Below are 8557 nucleotides of genomic sequence, written 5' to 3' on the forward strand. Positions count from 1 at the left end.
TTTTCACCACTAGGTGGCGCTGTAATCAAGGAAAGTGTGTTTTGGCTAATAACTCCCACATACTTTGTCGCACATTCAAAAACCTTATATCCACGCATGCAGTGAATTGTGCTGAATCTCCTGATATAGGCCACGCCCATTTCCGCCTAGCGTTTTTTTTCGCTAGCTCGCGAAATGTCAAAAACCTACTTTTTCGAACTCCTCCCAGGCAATTTCACTGATTTGCACCAAACTTTGCACACAGCATCTGTGGACCCTCCTGACAAAAAGTTATTAAAAGAATTATGATATTCCAAAGAATACTCAAGTTATTAAATAACAACTTCCTGTAGATTACAGTCCAAACAGGAAGTGTTGCATATCTCCACATTGGTGTGTCCAAATGACCTCAAACTCAGGATACTACTTCCACATGAGCCCCTTATGCTCTGTGCAAAATTTTGGTCGATGACCACTAGGTGGCGCTCTTTAAATTGAAGTATTTTATATCTCAACATCGGTTGGTCGGATGAACACAAAACTTGGTACACTCATTGCCACTGCCCTCCTGAGGAAAGCTGACAAAGGGGTTACCGATCTGACACTAGGTGGCGCTCTGGTGGCAGTTTCATTTTATATTTGGCACTGTGCCCACACCATAACACTTATGGATCTGAAATTCATAGGGGTGGTATAGACTGGCCCCTGTAACTCACACACCAAAAATGACCAGCAGGTGGCGCTATTATCAAGAAAAAACGTTTTTTGCTAATTACTCCCACATAATATGGTGCACATTGTTAAACATTATATCTATATGTTCCCTGAATACAGCTGAACCGTCTGATGTAGGCCACGCCCACGTTCGCACTGAATTTCCATTCGCAAATTCGCCAAATGTCGCAAACCTACTTTTTCGAACTCCTCCCAGGCAATTTTTCCAATTTGCACCAAACTTTGCACACAGCATCTGTGGAGTCCCCTGACAAAAAGTTATTAAAAGAATTGTGATAGTCTAAAGAACGACCAAAATATAAACAACAATTTCCTGCACGTTGTGGTAAACCACTCAGTCTTGCATATCTTGATAAAATACAGTCCGATTAACACAAAACTTTTTTGATTTGTCTTCCATGCCCACATGAGGGTTTGTGCCAAATTCGGTGCATATCCACCAATAGGTGGCGCTTTTATTGCTAAATGACGAAATGACAGCTTGACTGCCTTAACTTTCATTTCCTCAATGGAAGTTGTTGCAAGTAGAAGCCCCGACAGCAGCATGTCACGACAGCAGCATGCCCCGACAGCAGCATGCCCCGACAGCAGCACGCCCGACAGCAGCACGCCCCGACCCGCGTGGACTGCGAGGGCCCGTTCATCGCTGCTTGCAGCTTTAATTAGGGCCCGAGCAGTGAAACTGCGAGGACCCTATTGTTTTTCTAATGGTTATTATTTTTTGTTATTTTTTTTCTTCTGACGAAATGATCGCATTTTTCACTGCCTGAACATACCCCAAAACTCATCAAACTTGGAATATAGATCAGACCTGGTGAAAAATTTTATAATCTGTTGTCATTCTGAATTTTCACCACTAGGTGGCGCTACAATCAAGGCAAGTGTGTTTTGGCTAATAACGTCCACATACTTTGTCGCACATTCAAAAACCTTACATCCACGCGTTCAGTGAACTGTGCTGAATCTCCTGATATAGGCCACGCCCATTTCCGCCTACCGTTTTTTTTCGCTAGCTCGCGAAATGTCGAAAACCTACTTTTTCGAACTCCTCCCAGGCAATTTCACCGATTTGCACCAAACCTTGCACACAGCATCTGTGGACCCTTCTGACAAAAAGTTATTAAAAGAATTTTGATACGCCAAAGAACACTCAAGTTATTAAATAACAACTTCCTGTGGATTCGGGTCACAACAGGAAGTGTTGCATATCTCCACATTGGTGTGTCCGAATGACGTGAAACTCAGGACACTACTTCCCCATGAGCCCCTAAGGCGCTGTGCAAAATCTTGGCCCATGACCACTAGGTGGCGCTATTTAAATTTAAGTATTTTATATCTCGACATTGGTTGGTCGGATTAACACAAAACTTGGTACACTGATTGCCAATGTCCTCCTGAGGTCAACTGACGAAGGTGTTACCGATCTGACACTAGGTGGCGCTCTGGTGGCAGTTTCATTTTATAATTGGCACTGTGCCCACACCATAACACTTATGGATATGAAACTGATTGGGCCGGTATAGACTGGCATCTGTAACTCACACACCAAAAATCACCAGCACGTGGCGCTATTATCAACACAAAGCAGTTTTTGACCAATAACTCCCACATAATTTGTCAGACATTGTGAAACCTTATATCTACGTGTTCCCTGAATTCACCTGAATTGTATGATGTAGGCCACGCCCACTTTTGCGCAACATTTCCATTCGCAAATGCGCAAAATGTCGCTAACCTACATTTTCGAACTCCTCCCAGACAATTTCTCCGATTTGCACCAAACTTTGCACGCAGCATCTGTGGACCCTCCTGACAAAAAGTTATTAAAAGAAATGTGCTAGTCCACAGAACGCCCAAAATATAAAAAAACAATTTCCTGCACATTGTGGTCAAACAGACATTCTTGTGTATCTTGATGAAATACAGTCCGATTAACACAAAACTTTTTCCAGTTGTGTTCCATGGCCACATGACGATTTCTGACAAATTTGTTGCAAATCGGCCAATAGGGGGCGCTTTTATTGCTAAATGACTAAATAACAGCTTGACTGCCTTCACTTTTGATTCCTCAACGGAAGTTGATGCATTAACAAGCCCTGACAGCAGCATGTAACGACATCAGCATGTAACGACGGCAGCACGCCGCGACAGCAGCACGCCCCGACGCGCGTGGACTGCGAGGGCCCGTTCATCGCTGCTTGCAGCTTTAATTATTAGGGCCCGAGCAGTGAAACTGCAAGGACCCTATTGTAATTGTAATGATTATTATTATTATTATTTTTATTTTTATTTTTCCCAAATGAACGCATTTTTCACTGCCTGAACATACCCCAAAACTCACCAAACTTGGAATATATGTCACACCTGGCGAAAAATTTTATAATCTGTTGTCATTCTGAATTTTCACCACTAGGTGGCGCTACAATCAAGGCGAGTGTGTTTTGGCTAATAACGTCCACGTACTTTGTCGCACATTCAAAAACCTTACATCCACGCGTTCAGTGAACTGTGCTGAATCTCCTGATATAGGCCACGCCCATTTCCGCCTACCGTTTTTTTTCGCTAGCTCGCAAAATGTCGCAAACCTACTTTTTCGACCTCCTCCCAGGCAATTTCACCAATTTGCACCAAACTTTGCACACAGCATCTGTGGACCCTTCTGACAAAAAGTTATTAAAAGAAATTTGGTGTTCCAAACAATACTCAAGTTATTAAATAACAACTTCCTGCACATTTCGTTCCAAACAGGAAGTGTTGCATATCTCCACATTGGTTTGTCCGAATGACGTCAAACTCAGGATACTACTTGCTCATGAGCCCCAAAGTCTCTGTGCAAAATTTCAGCTGATGACAACTAGGTGGCGCTATTTAAATTGAAGTATTTTATATCTCGACATCGGTTGGTCGGATTGACGCCAAACTTGGTACACTCATTGCCACTGCCCTCCTGAGGACAGCTGACAAAGGTGTTACTGATCTGATACTAGGTGGCGCTCTGGTGGCAGTTTCTTTTTAGATTTGGCATTGTGCCCACACCATAACACTTATGGATATGAAATTCATAGGGGTGGTATAGACTGGCCCCTGTAACCCACACACCAAAAATGACCAGCAGGTGGCGCTATTATCAACACAAAGCAGTTTTTGACTAATAACTCCCACATAATTTGTCGGACATTGTTAAACCTTATATCTACGTGTTCCCTGAATTCACCTGAATTGTATGATGTAGGCCACGCCCACTTTTTGGGCAAAATTTCCATTCGCAAATACGCAAAATGTCACAAACCAACTTTTTCGAACTCCTCCCAGGCACTTTCTCCAATTTGCACCAAACTTTGCACGCAGTATCTCTGGACCCTCCTGACAAAAAGTTATTAAAAGAAATGTGCTAGTCCACAGAACGGCCAAAATATAAAACAACAATTTCCTGCGCATTGTGGTCAAACAGACATTCTTGTGTATCTTGATGAAATACAGTCCGATGAACACAAAACTTTTGGCAATTGTGTTCCATGGCACGATGAGCATTTCTACAAAATTTCGTGCAAATCGACCAATAGGTGGCGCTTTTATTGCTAAATGACGAAATGACAGCTTCACTGCCTTCAGTTTTGATTCCTCTATGGAAGTTGTTGCATGAACAAGCCTCGACAGCAGCATGCCCCGACGGCAGCATGTAACGACAGCAGCATGCCCCAACGGCAGCACGTCCCGACAGCAGCACGCCCCGACCCGCGTGGACTGCGAGGGCCCGTTCATCGCTGCTTGCAGCTTTAATTTTTTTTTTTTTTTTCTGCCAAAATGATCGCATTTTTCACTGCCTGAACGTGTATGAAAACGCGATTTTATTTGGCAAACACATTAGGCCTGGCGAAAAATTTTATAATCTGCTGTCGTTGTGAATTTTCACCACTAGGTGGCGCTATAATCAAGGAAAGTGTGTTTTGGCTAATAACTCCCACATACTTTGTCGCACCTTCAAAAACCTTATATCCACTCGTTCAGTGAATGGTGCTGAATCTCCTGATATAGGCCACGCCCATTTCCGCCCACCGTTTTTTTTCGCTAGCTCGTGAAATGTCGAAAACCTACTTTTTCGAACTCCTCCCAGGCAATTTCACCAATTTGCACTAAACTTTGCACAGAGCATCTGTGGACCCTCCTGACAAAAAGTTATTAAAAGATTTTTGATATTCCAAAAAATACTCAAGTTATTAAATAACAACTTCCTGTAAAATTGGGTCAAAACAGGAAGTGTTGCATATCTCCACATTGGTTTGTCCAAATGACGTCACACTCAGGATACTACTTCCCCATGAGCCCCTAAGGCTCTGTGCAAAATCTTGGCCCATGACCGCTAGGTGGCGCTATTTAAATTGAAGTATTTTATATCTCGACATTGGTTGGTCGGATTAACACAAAACTTTGTACACTGATTGCCAATGGCCTCCTGAGGACAACTGACGAAGGTGTTATCGATCTGACACTAGGTGGCGCTCTGGTGGCAGTTTCATTTTATAATTGGCACTGTGCCCACACCATAACACTTATGGATATGAAACTGATTGGGGTGGTATAGACTGGCATCTGTAACTCACACACCAAAAATCACCAGCAGGTGGCGCTATCATCAAGAAAAAACGTTTTTTGCTAATTACTCCCACATAATATGGTGCACATCGTTAAACATTATATCTATATGTTCCCTGAATACAGCTGAACCGTGTGATGTAGGCCACACCCACGTTCGCACTGAATTTCCATTCGCAAATTCGCCGAAAGTCGCAAACCTACTTTTTCGAACTCCTCCCAGGCAATTTTTCCGATTTGCACCAAACTTTGCACACGGCATCTGTGGACTCTCCTGACAAAAAGTTATTAAAAGAATTGTGATAGTCTAAAGAACGACCAAAATATAAAACAACAATTTCCTGCATGTTGTGGTAAACCACACAGTCTTGCATATCTTGATGAAATACAGTCCGATTAACACAAAACTTTTTTGATTTGTCTTCCATGCCCACATGAGGGTTTGTGCCAAATTCGGTGCATATCCACCAATAGGTGGCGCTTTTATTGCTAAATGACGAAATGACAGCTTGACTGCCTTCACTTTCATTTCCTCAATGGAAGTTGTTGCAAGTAGAAGCCCCGACAGCAGCATGTCACGACAGCAGCATGTCCCGACGGCAGCACGCCCCGACCCGCGTGGACTGCGAGGGCCCGTTCATCGCTGCTTGCAGCTTTAATTAGGGCCCGAGCAGTGAAACTGCGAGGACCCTATTGTAATTGTAGTGATTATTATTTTATTTTTTCTGCCAAAATGATCGCATTTTTCACTGCCTGAATATGAATGAAAACGCGATTTTATTTGGCAAAGTCATTAGGCTTGGCGAAAAATTTGATAATCTGATGTCGTTGTGAACTTCCACCACTAGGTGGCGCAATAATTAAGGAAAGTGTGTTTTGGCTAATAACTCCCACAGACTTTGTCGCACATTCAAAAACCTTATATCCACGCGTTCAGTGAATGTTGCTGAATCTCCTGATATAGGCCACGCCCATTTTCGCCTACCGTTTTTTTTCGCTAGCTCGCGAAATGTCGCAAACCTACTTTTTCGAACTCCTCCCAGGCAATTTCACCGATTTGCACCAAACTTTGCACACAGCATCTGTGGACCCTCCTGACAAAAAGTTATTAAAAGAATTGTGCTATTCCAAACAATACTCAAGTTATTAAATAACAACTTCCTGTAGAGTTGGGTCAAAACAGGAAGTGTTGCATATCTCCACATTGGTGTGTCCAAATGACATGAAACTCAGAACACTACTTCCCCATGAGCCCCTAAGGCTCTGTGCAAAATCTTGGCCCATGACCACTAGGTGGCGCTATTTAAATTGAAGTATTTTATATCTCGACATCGGTTGGTCGGATTAACACAAAACTTGGTACACTGATTGCCAATGGCCTCCTGAGGACAACTGACGAAGGTGTTACCGATCTGACACTAGGTGGCGCTCTGGTGGCAGTTTCATTTTATATTTGGCACTGTGCCCACACCATAACACTTATGGATAAGAAATTCATAGGGGTGGTATAGACTGGCCCCTGTAACTCACACACCAAAAATGACCAGCAGGTGGCGCTATTATCAAGAAAAAACGTTTTTTGCCAATTACTCCCACATAATATGGTGGACATTGTTAAACATTATATCTATATGTTCCCTGAATACAGCCGAACCGTGTGATGTAGGCCACGCCCACGTTCGCACTGAATTTCCATTTGCAAATTCGCCAATGTCGCAAACCTACTTTTTCGAACTCCTCCCAGGCAATTTCACCAATTTGCACAAAACTTTGCACACAGCATCTGTGGATGCTCCTGACAAAAAGTTATTAAAAGAAATGTGCTAGTCCACAGAACGCCCAAAATATAAAACAACAATTTCCTGCGCATTGTGGTCAAACAGACATTCTTGTTTATCTTGATGAAATACAGTCCGATTAACACAAAACTTTTGGCAATTGTGTTGCATGGCACGATGAGCATTTCTACAAAATTTTGTGCAAATCGACCAATAGGTGGCGCTATTATCAAGAAAAAACGTTTTTTGCTAATTACTCCCACATAATATGGTGCACATTGTTAAACATTATATCTATATGTTCCCTGAATACAGCCAAACCGTGTGATGTAGGCCACGCCCACGTTCGCACTGAATTTCCATTCGCAAATTCGCCAAATGTCGCAAACCTACTTTTTCGAACTCCTCCCAGGCAATTTGTCCCATTTGCACCAAACTCTGCACACAGCATCTGTGGACTCTCCTGACAAAAAGTTATTAAAAGAATTGTGATAGTCTAAAGAACGACCAAAATATAAAACAACAATTTCCTGCACGTTGTGGTAAACCACACAGTCTTGCATATCTTGATGAAATACAGTCCGATTAACACAAAACTTTTTTGATTTGTCTTCCATGCCCACATGAGGGTTTGTGCCAAATTCGGTGCATATCCACCAATAGGTGGCACTTTTATTGCTACATGACGAAATGACAGCTTGACTGCCTTCACTTTCATTTCCTCAATGGAAGTTGTTGCAAGTAGAAGCCCCGACAGCAGCATGTCACGACAGCAGCATGCCCCGACAGCAGCACGCCCGACAGCAGCACGCCCCGACCCGCGTGGACTGCGAGGGCCCGTTCATCGCTGCTTGCAGCTTTAATTTTTCTTGTTCCCAAATGATCGCATTTTTCACTGCCTGAACATACCCCAAAACTCATCAAACTTGGAATATAGATCAGACCTGGCGAAAAATTTTATAATCTGTTGTCGTTGTGAATTTTCAGCACTAGGTGGCGCTATAATCAAGGAAAGTGTGTTTTGGCTAATAACTCCCACATACTTTGTCGCACATTCAAAAACCTTATATGCACGCGTTCAGTGAATCTTGCTGAATCACCTGATATAGGCCACGCCCATTTCCGCCTACCGTTTTTTTTCGCTAGCTCGCGAAATGTCAAAAACCTACTTTTTCGAACTCCTCCCGGGCAATTTCACCGATTTGCACCAAACTTTGCAAACAGCATCTATGGATGCTTCTGACAAAAATTTATTAAAAGAATTTTGATACGCCAAGGAGTACTCAAGTTATTAAATAACAACTTCCTGTGGATTCGGGTCACAACAGGAAGTCTTGCATATCTCCACATTGGTTTGTCCAAATGACGTGAAACTCAGGATACTACTTCCCCATGAGCCCCTAAGGCTGTGTGCAAAATCTTGGCCCATGACCGCTAGGTGGCGCTATTTAAATTGAAGTATTTTATATCTC

Source organism: Pagrus major, chromosome 2 (genome assembly GCF_040436345.1).
Source record: "Pagrus major chromosome 2, Pma_NU_1.0".
Classification (NCBI taxonomy): Eukaryota; Metazoa; Chordata; class Actinopteri; order Spariformes; family Sparidae; genus Pagrus; species Pagrus major.